General features: G+C 35.2%; 1 protein-coding gene across 1 annotated transcript in view; it reads right to left on the bottom strand.

Moving 5' to 3' along the window:
• DLG2 (discs large MAGUK scaffold protein 2) overlaps nt 1-15804 on the bottom strand; it is a 2071189-nt gene that overhangs the window by 1914452 nt on the left and 140933 nt on the right. The gene's annotated exons all lie outside the window — the stretch shown is intronic.

Genomic DNA, 15804 nt, shown 5'->3' with positions numbered 1-15804 from the left:
TGAAAGCAGCTTCATTCAAGTTTGTTCATTTTCCTTAATGATTGAACTAAGTCCCAAAAGGAGGTACTTTCTGGCATTAACATTCTAAGAACTTGAATAACAATACCATGGTGATTCTGTTTCTTTGCTAAGTACAATTAGCACACACATACTTAACTCCTCCTTTTGATATACAAAGGGGATATACGCAGAAAGAAGAGACTGAACTTTGAGGCTTGTCTCATTGTGTTTAATGCCTACAGCTGCCATAACCAGCTGTTGCCACACATTCTCTCCGTGGGGCACACTTTTCTGGAATGTAGATTAGTACATTATGACACTATTGTGCCACTGTAAAGACAGCAGAATCAACATGATTTACAGAAACTTGATGGAAAATGTTGTCTTCTCTTCCTCTGAGATGAGCTCAGTGTCAATTCCCAACAATTCAAGCAGAAATTGAAGAAACAATTTCTACATCTTGAAGGTGTTTCCACTCCTTTGGTTGACATGAACTGGCAATACTATTGTGTGCTATGTGATTATTCATGGAGTGCAGTCTAGCAATGGTTAACAGCATCAACTTTGGGATCAGGATGACAAGCATATAGATAAATATAAATAGAGAGGGATATAAATCCTACCTCTAGCATGTACAAGTTGGGAAACTAACGGTTCTGATCTCAATTTCCTCATACATATAGTGAAAATTTTCACTTATCTCCTAATGTTACCAAATGAGATAAGATATATAAAATGTTTAGTATAGCACTTTAATTACTAGTAATTAATTAATGATTAATTACCCATTAACTTTATCATCATCCTTAGCTATTAAAAATAACCTACATGTATGTTAGAAGAAAAAAATGAACTAACTTATTTTAGTAAAAGGAAAACTAGTTTTGCAGCTATTTTACTCAAAATCACATAGGAAACACCATTTTAGGGAAAAAAAAAAAGACAACATTTTCTTCCAAATTCTTAATTAGGCAGATCAATATTCAATACATACCATTAAGATATTTTGCAATCTTGTACTCAAACCACAACAAAATGGCAAACCAAATTACAAGTTTGTTACACACATAAGAGTTTTAATGTATCTTTCCATGCACTTACTAGTCAGATTACAATATAGGCATTTTCACAGGAGAAATACACATGTAATTTCTAAGTAAAGCTCCAAGTTACCAGACAATTTTTCAGCCCTTTGTCAGCACTTAAATCCCTGATTTTCTAATCATAAGTTTAGGAATGATTTTAGTAGTACAGAGAACAAACAAAGCAAACAATATACAAGAGCTCCAGGATTCAATATTTAAGCAAATCATTAAGGAAATATTTCAAGTCACCAGTCATGCCCCATTCACCATAAGTAGGTCAATAGGAAAATAAATTAACTTACAGTGAACAAGAACTTCCTTGGACTCCATGAAAATGCTTAGAAAAGTGGGGTAACCTTGTACTTCTAAACACAGATATCTGCTACTAGTTGGCAGAATCCCCAGCTCTGTCTCTTGCTCCCACCAGCTCACCAAACATATGACCACAGACGCTTCTTCCTAACAGCTGACTTTTAATCCTGTCTATAGGTTTAAACAAGATCTCTTCAAAAATACATAGCAGCATGTAATATGGAAATCGCCAAGAAGAAAATTGTTTTTAAAAATCATCCCCTAGCTCTATCTCCCTACATGTTCCTCCAAAAAGAAGACTGGCTTAACTTAGGAACTGAACTATATAATTTGTTTCACATCCGTTGCTCCGTGGAGTATATTAAGGCTACCCAACACAGTTCTGTTCTTTGAGCTGGAATATGTGCACTCTGGGATGTAATACAAATGTCAAAGCCATTTGGGTGCCACTGAGGATGAAACATTTAATGTTAAAAAGGCAACTGATGCCATCAGGATATATTACTTCCAGGAAATAAATGAAGACTATCTAATTAAGGTTCTTCTACAACACAAAAGCCTAGAGTCAGTGGATGGCAATGATATTATAGACATTCCAAAGATATCTCCTGGCTGCTGTTTTCCTCTGCAATATCATATAGGACATAAAAAAGAGTTTATCTTCACCAAACTCCCTAATATGCTAAAAATTCATGGCCATAGTTTTTACTCACAGAAAATATTTTTAATTACAAAAAATCACTAACTCTTTTAATATGTCACAAAATATCAAGTTTTCTGCTTATTAGCCTTATCACTTACAAATTATATTTGTGGCATAATTACATAAAAGAAGGTAAACATTATTTCCTATGACTATTTGTGTCATCAAAACATAAAAGTACTACATTTGATTTTTCATAAAATATTGTCCCTGGAGTTTTTACACACATAAGAAATCCTCATCTAAATATTACTAACAGCTAATATTCACTCAACACAAATTTAGTGAGGCAACAAAGTGCCAGGCACTGTGCTAGATTCGAGAGATATAAAAAAGATAGACACACCTTTTTGTGAAAAGGTTACCATATATATAGTGGTTCTTCCAGTGATATACTATAGCGTTAAACTGCATTCAAATTCTCCCTCAGTTTTTGATTTCCATAAATCCCTGCAACCAAGTGAATTCCATACTGGTTTTTTCCATGAAAGTAAATTCTGGTCAACTATACTGAATACAGGGATATTTAAAAGTGACTATGGAAAAGAGAGGTACAGAGAAACATTATGACTAGTTAACTATACATCAAATTGGATTTGCACATTGAAAGCCAGCTAATTTCTACAAAAGCTACTGAGGATAACCCTAGTAATGACTCAAATTATAGGAGTCCAGAATTATTACTAAACCGATCTAAACTTGTAAATCCTCAGATCTCTTAGCAGAATCTTAGACTCACAAACTCAGAATTGAAGAGAGCATAGCCATCCACCTAGAGGAGGCAGTAATTGTTACTATGTACAGATGTGAGCCAAGTGTTGTCATTGTTAGATCTTTTGTTGTTGTTTTTCAAGAGAAGCCAGAAATTTAGATTTTTATGTGAAATCTCCTAATTTTTACATGTCATCTCAATGTTTTTTAAAAAGGTGGACTCAAAAAAAAAATCAATCTGTAAAATAGACCCAACCCCTTCAACATAAATAAAAAGTATCACTGGAAAACTCACAGCTAACATCATACTTAACGAAAGATTTCCCTCTAAGATGAGGACTAATACAAGAATGTCCACTCTCTCTACTTCTATTCAAAACTATGTTAGAGGTTCTAACCAAGGCAATTAGGCAAGAAAAAGAAATAAAAACAATCCAGATTGAAAGGTGGGAAGTAAAATTATCTCTAGTCACAGGTGACTTGATGCTGTACACAGAAAATCCTAAGGAATTCAAACACAATAAAACTATAAGAACTAGTGAACAAGTTAAACAAGGTTGCAGGATGCAAGTCCAACATATAAAAAATCAATTGCATTTCTATCACATGAAAATAATTGTTTTTAATTCCATTTGTAAAGAATTTTTTAAATACTTAGGAATAAATTTAACAAAAGCAGTGCAAGGCATGTACACTAAAAACTACAAAAAACACTGTTGAAAGAAATTAAATGTAAAGACAACCCATATTCATGGATTGGAAGACTTAATATTGTTAAAATGGCAATACTCCCTAAACTGATTTTCAGATTCAACACGACCTTTATACAAATCCCAGCTTTTTTTTTTTTTTTTGCAGAAATTGACAAGCCGATCCTAAAATTCAAATAGAAATGCAAGTGACCCAGAGTAAGCAAAATAATCTTGAAAAAGACTAAAAACATTGGATAATTTAAGCGTCTTGATTTCAAAATTTACTACAATAATCAAGACAGTGTGGTACTGGCATAAAGATAGGATATAGCTGAATTGAGTAGAACTGAGAGTCCAGAAATAAACTCTTACATTTATAGTCAATTGATTTTCAACACTGGTGCCAAGACAATTCAATGGGGGAAAGAATAGCCTTTTCAGCAAATGGCTTTGAGAAAACTAAATATCCACACACGAATGAATTTGGACCCCTACCTCATATCACATGTAAAAATTAACTCAAAATGGATCACAGACCTACATGTAAGAACCAAAACTATAAAACTCTTAGAAGAAGACATAAGTGTAAACCTTCACAACCTTGGGTTAGGCAATGATTTCTTAGATATGGCATCAAAAGCACAAGCAACCAAAGAAAAAAACAGACTTCATCAAAATTTGTGCTTCAAATGAAAGGATCAATAAAATCAAAATGCAACCCATAGATGGAAGAAAATATTTACAAATATTGTATCTGATAAGGGGGCATTATCAAGAATAAAGAACTATTACAACTCAACAACAGAAGGACAAACAACCCAATTTTAAAATGGGCAAATATTTGAACAGACATTTCTCCAAAGAAGGTATGCAAATGGCCAGCAAGTACATGAAAAGATGCTCAACATCATTAGTATTGAATAATTATGGAAATGCTAATCAAATGACAGTAAGATACTTTTCACACCAAAAAATTGTGGCTACTGTAAAAGATGAACAATAACAAGTATTGGTTAGGATGTGGAGAAATTGGAAAAACATTGTTGGTATGAACAAAAATGGTGCAGCCACTTTGGAAAAATTTGGCAGTTCCTCAAAGAGTTGAACAGAGTCACCAGGAATTATACTACTAGGTACACACTTCAAGAGAAATAAAAACATATCTCCACACAAAATATCTGTTCACAAATTATCATTCATAAAAGTCATAATTTGCAAACAACCCAAATGTTCATCAATGGATAAAAAATATGTAGTATATCCATCCATGAAATATTATTTTGCAATAAAAAGGAATAAAATACTAATGCATGCTACAATGTGGATGAACCTTGAAAACATTATGCTAATTGAAAGAAACCAGTCACAAAAGACCACTTATTATATGATTCCATTTATCTAAAATAGGCAAATCTACAGAAAATGATTAGTAGTTGCCAAGGTGCTGGAGAGAGGGGTATGATGAAAATGTTCTGGAATTAGATAGTGATGATGGCTGTACAACTCTGTGAATATAAAGAAAAACCACTAAATTATACGCTTTAAAAGGTGATTTGTATGCATATGAATTATATCTCAATAAATCAGTTATTTAAAAAAATAGGTCCAGCTCGCCCACTTTGCATCCTTTGCCTAAAAGAAATTCTAAATCAAAATGGCTCTTACTAATATTTAAAAGGATTATTTGAAAATTTTTAAAAAAAGGATTTTTGCAAAAGTAGAATGCAGCAAATAATGTCCAATTTTCTAAAATCAACCAGCAAACATATCCTATTTCAGTATTTAAAATAAAATTTAGTACTTAAAATTTTAGTAATAGCAATGTTTTAGAAAAAGAATAGTTCAAGACTATAAACAGTTCCCTTCTGCCTACTGAATAAAGCCCTGTCTCCTTTTATCCACAACCTAAAGCTAACTGATCTTTCCAATCTTACAGCTTATAAATTCCGTATGAGATCCCCACACTTCAGCCAAGTTAGACTCACTCTTTGCCTGAAACCCCTCATGCTTTCTTAAATATGCTTCTATTTGGAATACCCTTCTCCCATATCTGAATTCTACTGAACCTTTGGTGTTTAAAATGCCACCTCCTTTATGAAGCTTTTACTGGTTCTCCCCCATCAATCAGGGTCAGGCTGAAGTAAACCTTCTCTTAGAACTTTTATCTCTCTGAAGATACTTCTTATTAGTGGCTCTCACAGTGATATGTGCACTTGTCTTTTTTTCCCTTTCTAAACAGTGAGTTCCATAATTATAATATGTATGAAATTCCAACATGATACCAAGTACATCACCTCTAATGCTCACAACAACCCTAAAAGATAGGTACTATTATACCTCTTTTAAAGATGAAGAAACTGAGGTTTGGAGAGGGTAAATCACTGGTTCAAGGACCACCAGTAAGGAGAAGGTCTGAGATTTGACACTAGTCCATCTTTGGTGGCATCTCTGTTTCCCACAAAGTGGTTAATACAGGGCATTGCATATAATATGTCTTCAAAGATGACTCATTAAACACTTAGTTGGAACTAACATCAAAAATATTAGTCATTCATCTTGAGCATAGGCTTTAGATTCAGACTTGCCTTGGTTCAAATTTCAGCTCATTTATAAATCAAACTGAGGTAAATTATTGAATCTTAATCCCAATTTCCTCATTTGTAACGTGAAGATTATAATATTTAGGTAACTGGATTGTTGTGAGAATTAAATGAGGCCAGAAATGTTAAATTCTTAGCACATAGCAGGAGCTCAATAAATGTAGGTTTTCTTCCTTTTCATACTCTTTTCCCCATGCCCGCCCCCTATTTACAGTGGCTTAATGAGATAAACCTGTTCTTTAAGATCAACACATTGGTTGTAGTTCTACAACTCTTTAGCTTTCTGACAATCATAAATAACTTACTGACCAAGTTTGAATTTCAAGTTTTGCATCTGTAAAAATAGGGACAATAAAACTGTCTTACACAGGAATTGTGAGACATAAATGAGTTAATCTGACTCTCAAACAATATTTTAGCAGCAAAACCTAATAGGGTTATTTTTTGGAAGCCCAAGATGTGCTTGAACTGGGGATAAGGGATGAGATCTGTAGCCCAGGCTGAAGCACACCATCGTGCATCACAGTCATTTCTTCACTGGTCAGTGGAAGGTACAGCTGAAAGGGTTTCATACAAAGTGGGTGGGGGAGTTATTTCCTCTTAAATTTTATAAAGCTCTGTGTAAGGATGAATAAATAGAAAAGAGAATTATAATGAAAAACAACAGTTTTTTTTTGTTTGTTTGTTTGTTTTTTTACAGAGCAAATCTGTAGGTAGGGAACTTCCAATCTAATGATGAACATCAGAAATCCAAAATTAATCTGGATCTCTCACACAAAATCCAACCAAGATAAAAACAAATAATAATACTTTAGCCTGTTCACATCAGTACATTCTTCTTGCCTTCATTCCTAAAATCCCAGTTACACAAGCTGTGCTGAGACTGTGAAAGTGGTGGTTTTAAAAAGCTATTCCCACTACCACCATCACTGAGGCTGGAAAGGATTTTTGAAAGAGACCAGAAGGAAAGGAGAGCCATGGAAACAACAGGTGCTCTGAACAGCTGGGGAGAGAGAACTGAACTCCTCCTCAGGATGATCCTAAGAAATAGCAAAATTTCAAATCCCTGTTGAGGAAGAGACACAAGTAACTCACCTCCAAGATAACAGTTCCTCTTTATTCTACTCCACAGTCCCTGAAAAGTGACATGTGCACCACTGTTTAGTACTAATAGGCTCTGAGATGCCAGAGTTCACCCCCAAGGAATAATAGTCCTTTAAATGAGAATCCTTTCAAATATATTTTCTTTGAGAAATAAACAGAAATGTTGTCAATTATTGACAATTTCACTTTTTAAATCCTGTGATACATAGACCTCGATATGTCTTAGAAGCAATATGAAATTGTGAAAGAACCACAAGCTTTGGAATCTGAAAACTCTGCTCTACCACTTTCTAGTTATTTGATTTCAGGCTTGTAATAATAATGCTTCGTACCACCTGTTATTCTAACTACTTTAATGTGTTAACTTGTTTATCCCTCCTAATAACTCTATGTGTAGGTATTATTATTGATTCCACTTTAAAAATGAGAAAACTGAAGTTTAGAGAGATGAAGTGGCTTGATCAAACCCCACAACTAATCACTGACAGAACTAAGATTTGAATGCAGGTACTCTTATCTTATCTCATTGACTTCTAATGTGCTTTTTCTGATATTTTTTTCTTCATTGATCTTTCTTCAACTGTAAAGTAGAATAAATTCATAGGGACACTGTGAAGATTAAATAAGATAATACACATGAAGCACAGTTCCTGGCACATAGTAGATACATAATAAATAATAAATATAAATTATGATGACTCTTAACACAGATCATGCTGTAGGATCTAAAATTAAAGCAGCCCCATTATTTCTCCCATATATATTCCTCTCTATAGATAGATAGATAGATAGATGATAGATAGATAGATAGATAGATAGATAGATAGATAGATAGATGATAGATAGATAGATACACATGGAGAAGGAGAGAGAGAGATCAATCTCCTGTCAATATCTGGAAAATATATAATTTCATGATACTTAGAGAACAATACAAAGAATTAAGAAGAATTCTAGTATCAATTACTCTGCAGTTTGTGTATATGACTGAACATTAACAAATATTACAACCACCTTATGTTTTAACTTTTCTGAGTTACAAGTCATAAAATCAGAGAGACATAAGAATACTTAAGGATCATTTACTTCAAATTACCAGCCATAGTAGAAATACATTCTACAGCATCCCTGGCCTATAATTTTCAAAATTCTATTTTTGTGCTTCCATCTTCTTCATCATGATATTCATCCCCTTGTTACATACTCTTAGTTTTCAGAAAGTAATATTCTCTATTGAAATAAAGGAAACTTACTTTTATCTTAAAAAATTTTAATAATTAAAATAAATTAAAGTGGTCTCTCCAGACCACTGTTCTAGTTTGAAATATAGATGTTGGGGAAGTTTTAGATTGAGCCCCCATTTAAAACTCTCCCTAACGCCTTGGTTCCCACTTAGTTCACTCTCCTGCAAGATGTGTATACATGTCTTTTTTTCATCATTAAATTATTAGATCATTTAAAAGGAGTGAGCTTGTCTTTTTATTTGCCCTTGTAAGTGTCACAGTGTCTAATATGGTGACTAGTACAAAAAAGATGTTTAATATTTATGAACGAGAAGGAGGGAAAGGAGGGAGGAACTGTAATGGGAGGAAAGGAAAGAGACAGAAAGGGCAAGAAAGAAAACAGAAAGGCAACCAAACTAACCAAAAAACCAACAGTAAGGATGAAGAGTCTTCTGTTTTAATGAAATACATTTTATCTTTGTGAAGAACCTTCCAGTGCACATCAACTATTGCAAAGTTTACTCCATAATTTCTTTCATAACATTTTATTAATTGCCTTAGTTCCAAGCAGTTGTTCCAGTAAGAAAATATAAGATGGTATTTAGCCCATTTTACCTCAGAATTAACCAGCCTGAAAATCAAGCAATACTTTGGACTAGGGGAAGTTCTCAATTTCTCTGAAAAATCAGTAAATGTTAGGTTTAGTTTTCCCATTTAAATACAAGTACTACTAGTGAGATCCCAATTTAATCACAATCAATGTATAACATTCTCAAAAATAAATCTTAGGAAGGACCACTTTAGGAATTCAAGCTTTGTCAGCTGCCAGTAACCATTCTAAGTCTGGCAGCTGTGGATGTGAACAATGCAACTTATGCAGCTGTCAGGAAGCCAAGTATTTTGTTTATGACCTCGATAGTGAATCATGAATATTGGCTAATTTCTGACCACCATGTGCAAAAGGGCATCCTCTTACTTTCCGTCAAGCCAGTAATGTTGGAAGGGGGCCATATTATGCTGAGTTCAATAAATGTAGAACAATGGGTATAAAATCTAATTATCTTTAGAAAATGGAAATTCTAGAAAAAAATGTATAAAATGAGCACAAGACAGGTTGTTTGCTCTGCCTTCTATCTCTTTTCTTTTTTTTTTTAACTTTTGGGTTTTTTATTTATTTATTTATTTATTTATGGCTGTGTTGGGTCTTCGTTTCTGTGCGAGGGCTTTCTCTAGTTGCAGCAAGTGGGGGCCACTCTTCATCGCGGTGTGCGAGCCTCTCACTATCGCGGCCTCTCTTGTTGCGGGGCACAGGCTCCAGACGCGCAGGCTCAGTAATTGTGGCTCACGGGCCTAGTTGCTCCACGGCATGTGGGATCTTCCCAGACCAGGGCTCGAACCCGTGTCCCCTGCATTGGCAGGCAGATTCTCAACCACTGCACCACCTGGGAAGCCCCTGCCTTCTATCTCTTTTTATCTTTTGCTTAAAAGTTCAGGAAACTGTAAGATTTGTGTACTTGAAGGTAGTTTAAAAACAAATGAAAGAAGTAGATTAAAAAGCATTAGTCCATCTAAAATTTTTTACAAACTACTGAGCATAGCAATAGCCAATTTCAGATGAAAAGTGTAAAGCTTTGGGAGCTAAAGCAACACACAGCAGGTGAGTTACAGCAAAAGGCAAGACTGATGTCTGTGCAACCTGCAGCAGATGTCAGGCCCTGACCCTGCCAAAACACACTGAAATGTGTGAGCATCTCACTAAAGAAGGTTAAAATAATTGTCAACTTCTCAGAAAGCTGAGAAAATGCAACTAATCATTCAGTCACTGTTTTAGTAATTCAATAGACATTTATTGAGCAGTAAATCACTGAGTAAGGCCCAGGAATTCAAGAATAGATTAAGACAAGTTCTGTATTCTCAATAATCTACTGTGAGGCAGATACATAAACATAAATGGAGAAAATGTTAAAGAACAAAGTGCTAGAATATTCAGGAAAGACTTCACAAAAGAGGTAACATTTAAGTTGGGAAGAAAAAGCTGAGAAGGGCATAACAGGCAAATGGGAGGGCAAAGATATAGACACAGGGCGCAAAAGAACCAGGTTCTGGGAAAAAGTGAAGTTGAATGTGACTAGAGTCTAGAGTTTGTGTTGGTGGTATATGGGAAATGCAATTGGAGAAGTAGGTTAATATCAGATTGTGAAAGGAGAGAGTGAAAACCTACAAAGCTCTTTCAGCAGGATAATGGCTTCAGCCTATTGGTTTGTGGGGAGGATGCCTCAGGCAGACAGGTGGAAGACAGACTGCAGTGGGAAGAAGCGGGTGGCAAAAGGACCAAACGTGATAAGCCATTGCAATACACTGGGCAAAAGAAGAGAGAGGCCTGAAACAAGACATTGGCGTGAAGATAGAGAGTCAGGGGTCAATGCAAGAGCTATTTCTAAGGTAGAAATAATAACAGGATCTGATGAGTTATGGGATATGGTGGGTGAGGGGGGAGAAGAACCGTATAAGGCTCCAAGCCTCTAACTTGCACATTTTAAGCTTGAAGTACTAATAGATGCCTACAGACCTGTAGAAAAGAAACTGAAGTGCAGCTTGAACTGTTTTACAAAAAAGGAAGCTCTGGAGACCCTAACTTACTCTGGATTAGAGGTAAGGGTAGGATCCAGGTAAAGATACCTAGAAGATAGAAATACAAGTTTGACCTCAGGTAAAAGGACAGTATTAGAGATAAATATATGGGAGTTATTGGCGTACATGGGCATAAAATAAAAGAAAGTAAGATGACTCAAGGAGAGTACACAGAGGTGAATTCAGAAGACCAAAGGTGTAGGCCCTAGAAACACTACCACTGAATGGATTAAAAGAACTGTAGCCATCAAAGGAGACTGAAAAGGAATAAGAATTTATTTATTCCATATTTTCCAACTATTCCAATTATTCCATTATCAGTGATCACCTATTATGGACTGATCATTGTGCCAGAGAGTAGGGATATAAAGATTAATATGATAGAGTTTCTGCACAAGGATTGCTGTCTAAGGGGGTTCATAGACAAATAGACACTTGCAAAACTGCTGCACAGGTTCTACAATAGAGGAATCCACAGGGTGTGAGGAGAGCACAGGGTGGCTTCTATTTAAAGGAGAACTAAGAAAACTTATATCAATGAAACCAAGAGAAAAGAGATTCTCAAAAAACAGGAGAGCATTAGTCCTGGCAAATGTGATCTCACATAGACATTATTAAAATTTGAATGTTGGTATTCAGAGTTTATATCAAGTTGCTCTTTCCAATAAAACATACTAACTCTTAACCCTCAAAATATTTTCAGTGGTCACTTTAAACATTCTATCTGAGAGTAGGCATGTCTAAGAAGCTGTAAAAAGGAAAACTATTCTTATTATTGTATATAGGTTCTATACCCAAATTAACCATCTTGAGACTGTAAAGAGATCCTCTAACAGTCAGAGGATTGTAGAAAATCCTTTGAAATTCCATAGGAATTATATATTTTTCTCCTAGATGGAAAAGAGTACTGGGAGAGGGAAAACAATGAGTAATATAATGCTCTTTTTTTAAATTGCTGAATGACATTCCATTTATTCCGCCACTGAGATTCCCTGAGTATCCAGAAAGACAGGTAGCATATTTTGGCACTCTTAAGCATCATGTGCTTTGTACCAGCTCTGCCACTTGCATGCTGGATTTTAGTTTTTCCTTTTCTAAAATGGGTGATATGAATAGAATGTCCTAACATTCTAGGGCTAAATGAGTTTAACTCATATAAAGAAGAGACAGTCTCTAAGGAATAAGTGACTAATAAACAAAAAAGTACAGCATGGCCAAGAAGTCCCTATGGCTAAGACTTTGTCCTCTGTGAATTATCTGTTTAATAACAATTCTACCTAATAACACTTAGAGACTTAAAAGCAACTAAAGAACGTGAGGGAAGATTAAAGTTTACATGGAGAATGGAGAGAGCATGCAGCTCACTTCTAGTCAGCACATACATGTATTCTGTGTGTATATTTAAAAACAGTTAATATGCACTGAATTCTTACCATCTGCCAGACACTATGCTAAGTATTTCATAAGTACTATGTTACTAATCTCCATGACAACTCAATAAAGTAGGAATTATTATTATTACTCTCATTTTACAGATAAAGAAACTGAGACTCAGAGAGATTAAGTAACTTGTTCAAGGTTACAGAGCTAATCACTGACAGTAATGGGTTCAAATACAATTAATATGAATCCACAGCCCATACCCTTCACCAATCCACAATACTAAACCTATACATTAGGGTAACTGTAAAGAGGAATGAAAAGAAAATACTGAGTCCAGAATCGTACCAACAGATTAAAAATTATGTAAGTGAATCAGAGAAAGTCTCAAAAAGGAGCTAGATCTGAAGGTGTGATTTAAAGTTAGATTATCAAAATGTACTACCACAGTATCAATCTAAATGATCCAAATGTGTTTCATTTTCATGGGGAAAAAAACCTAAATAGAATATATTCATTTTAAGTCAACAGTTATCATCTACTCACCACAGTAAATTGTACTTCATAGGTCATAGGCAGTACTGAGTTTCCACACAATTTATTCTTCAATTATAGAGTTACACAATGCATATAGAGAGGATAGACTGAGGAGTGCCAAACCTCAGGTTCTGAATGGAAAACTTATTCATGAGACCATTAGACAATTACATCCAAATATCTGTGACAGGGTATGAGAAACCAGACTGAAGTGTAATACTTCCTCTCTGATGGAGACAGCAGGAGGAAAAAGAAGGGAAAAAACTGAGGTGTCTGTATAAGTTGAGATAGACATCACTAAGAAAAGAGTCAAGCTGTATGAGAGAATCTAAGAGTCAGCATTCAAGGGAAGTGGAAGAAAGTCTCAAAGGAAATTCTAAAAACCCAAAACAAATTAGAATACTGAAAGCACACTCAAGAGCATTGGACAACCTATCAAAACTGAATTCTCTTCAAAACTGAAGTCCAAGCAGCTGCTGTCACTGAGACAGAAAACCCAATTACAGCTTTAATGACTAAACCATAAAGACACTACAACTGGTGAGGGCCAGCAAAAAATGCTGAGATTCCAAAAAACTATTGGTAGGGAATTTCTACTCCTCTGGCATTCAATAATAACACTAATCAGCATTAATCTTCTTCACTCATTATTCAACAAATATTTACTGAGGCCACTGTTTTGGGCACCAGAAACACAGTAAAGGAAATAATAATGTTCTTGTAAGAGCTTATATTCTGGTCCAGTAAACAAGTTTTTAAAATGAAATATATAGTATATCAGATGATGCTACGTGCTATGAAGAAAAATAAGCAAGGAAGGGAAAATGAGGAACATGGGAGACTGTTTAAATAGGATTAAGAGGGAAGGTCTCATTGAGCAGGTAACATTTAAGTGGAAACCTAAAGGCGATAGGGGGATGAGCCATGCAGAGATAGGGTAAGAACACAGATTGGCCAGTGCAAAGGCCCTGAGGCAAGAGTATTCTTAGCAATTTATCAGAAAAGCCAAGAAGCTAGTATGCTTGGAGCAAAGTGAGAGAGAGAAAAATCATGGGAAATGAGGTAGAGAGGCCAAATCACATATGATCTTATAGCCATTAAGTGAACTCTGGATTTTACTGTAAGTGAAATGGAAAACCTTCACAAATTTCTTAGCAGAGAAGTAACATAATCTAACCTACGATGCTCAAAGGTGGTAGAACCAAGAGTAGAAGAGGACTAGTTAGGAGGCTGTTCTTATGAGTATATTCCCAAACGCATCAGAATTAGTTAAAGCTCAGGCTATGGAGTCAAACCTGTGGTTTCAAATCCTGGCTCAACTACATACCCAAGCCTAGATTTCCTCCTATATAAAATAAGAATCCAAATGGATATACTAAACAACTACTGTGTCAGACCCTACCCTTTCATGTATAACTTTGAGTTACCCTCAGAAGCAGACCAGGAGAAAAGAATAGGAAGGCAATTTATTGATTAAGGGAGTGGGAAAGTGACACAGGCAAGGAAAGGCACCCTGTAAGAAGTACGTTACCAAACCAGCTAGTACAATGAACAACTGGAGCTTAATCATACAGGGAAACAGACTAGAACACAGAATTGTCCCACCCAAGGAGCAAGGGGGATGGAATAAATATTTATACTTCAAGTTGGGTCAGTTCATGGTTTAAAGGCTGCACCTAGGAGGTGTTAATTTCCAGGCACTTCCAGCCTGTCCCTGTCTGTCTTTCATGAGCAGAATAGCCATCTGTGGCTCCTGAAAAAGCCCTCAGGTACAACGGCACACAAAAATAGAGGCACACGCTGGCAGCTGAAAGTCTTCTGGAGCTCAGTGAAAACAGTCTGAACTGAGCAATACAGGTGGGGTACTGACAGCAACTGCTTCATATCCATAAGAGGAAAAAAAAACCTGACAGTATATACCACAGAATGTTAATAGTGATTATTTCTGAATGGTAAAAATTATTTGTGCTTGTTATCTTCTTTTTTGTGCACCCCTCATCATTAAGATTCTGCAAGAAATATGTTATTACTTGTATAATGATGTCTGATATATAATGTCTAATATTTATAGAAATCTTTAACAGCATGTTATCTGTTTTCTTAATGAGTTCTTATAACAATTTGGTGAAGAGTAGGGATTATTATTTCCATTTTACAAAAAAAAAAATTGAGCCTCTGAGAAATTGAATGGCTTGCTCAAAGTTGCACCACTAGTTATTGGTTAAGAGGCTTTGGACCGTAGACATCCTATTTCCATGACTTTTTCCTATTACGAACTGACCATCTTGAATGTAGTTATTACTTAAGTCAAACTCTTTATCTTACATATGAGAAAACTAGGACATAAAGTAATTAGCCCAAAACTACACAGTCACATAAAAGAGACTCCAGGCCTTTGGAGTCCTTGTTTACACAGAATTTAGTTCATATATAGTACAAAGTTTAAGCACATGAAATCTACACCCACACTACTTGGACTCAAAGGCTTCCAAGGTCCACTTTAGCTGTGTGACTTTGGGCAGTTTCCCCTCCCCAAAATGGGGACTATGAAAACATCAAAATCAGGATAATTGTGAGCACTAAAATAATTAATATCTGAAAAATCTGGTTAGGAAAAAGTGTCATATAAATGTTTGTTATTATTATCAGTATGAATTTTACATTGAAGAGAGAAAAAATAAATGGAATAGAGAAAAGAAACTGCATAGAAGGAGTGAGATGGATCTTAGAAGGAAAGTGTTATAACAATTTTAGTATAGGCCTGTTTATATGCTAAAGAATCTTGAAAGTGCTTTCTACAGTTCTGATTAAGCTTATCAAGAATAA

Source organism: Balaenoptera ricei, chromosome 8, assembly GCF_028023285.1.
Source record: "Balaenoptera ricei isolate mBalRic1 chromosome 8, mBalRic1.hap2, whole genome shotgun sequence".
Lineage (NCBI taxonomy): Eukaryota > Metazoa > Chordata > Mammalia > Artiodactyla > Balaenopteridae > Balaenoptera > Balaenoptera ricei.
Note: the sequence above shows the minus strand (reverse complement) of the source record. Positions and strands in the feature narration are given on the sequence as shown.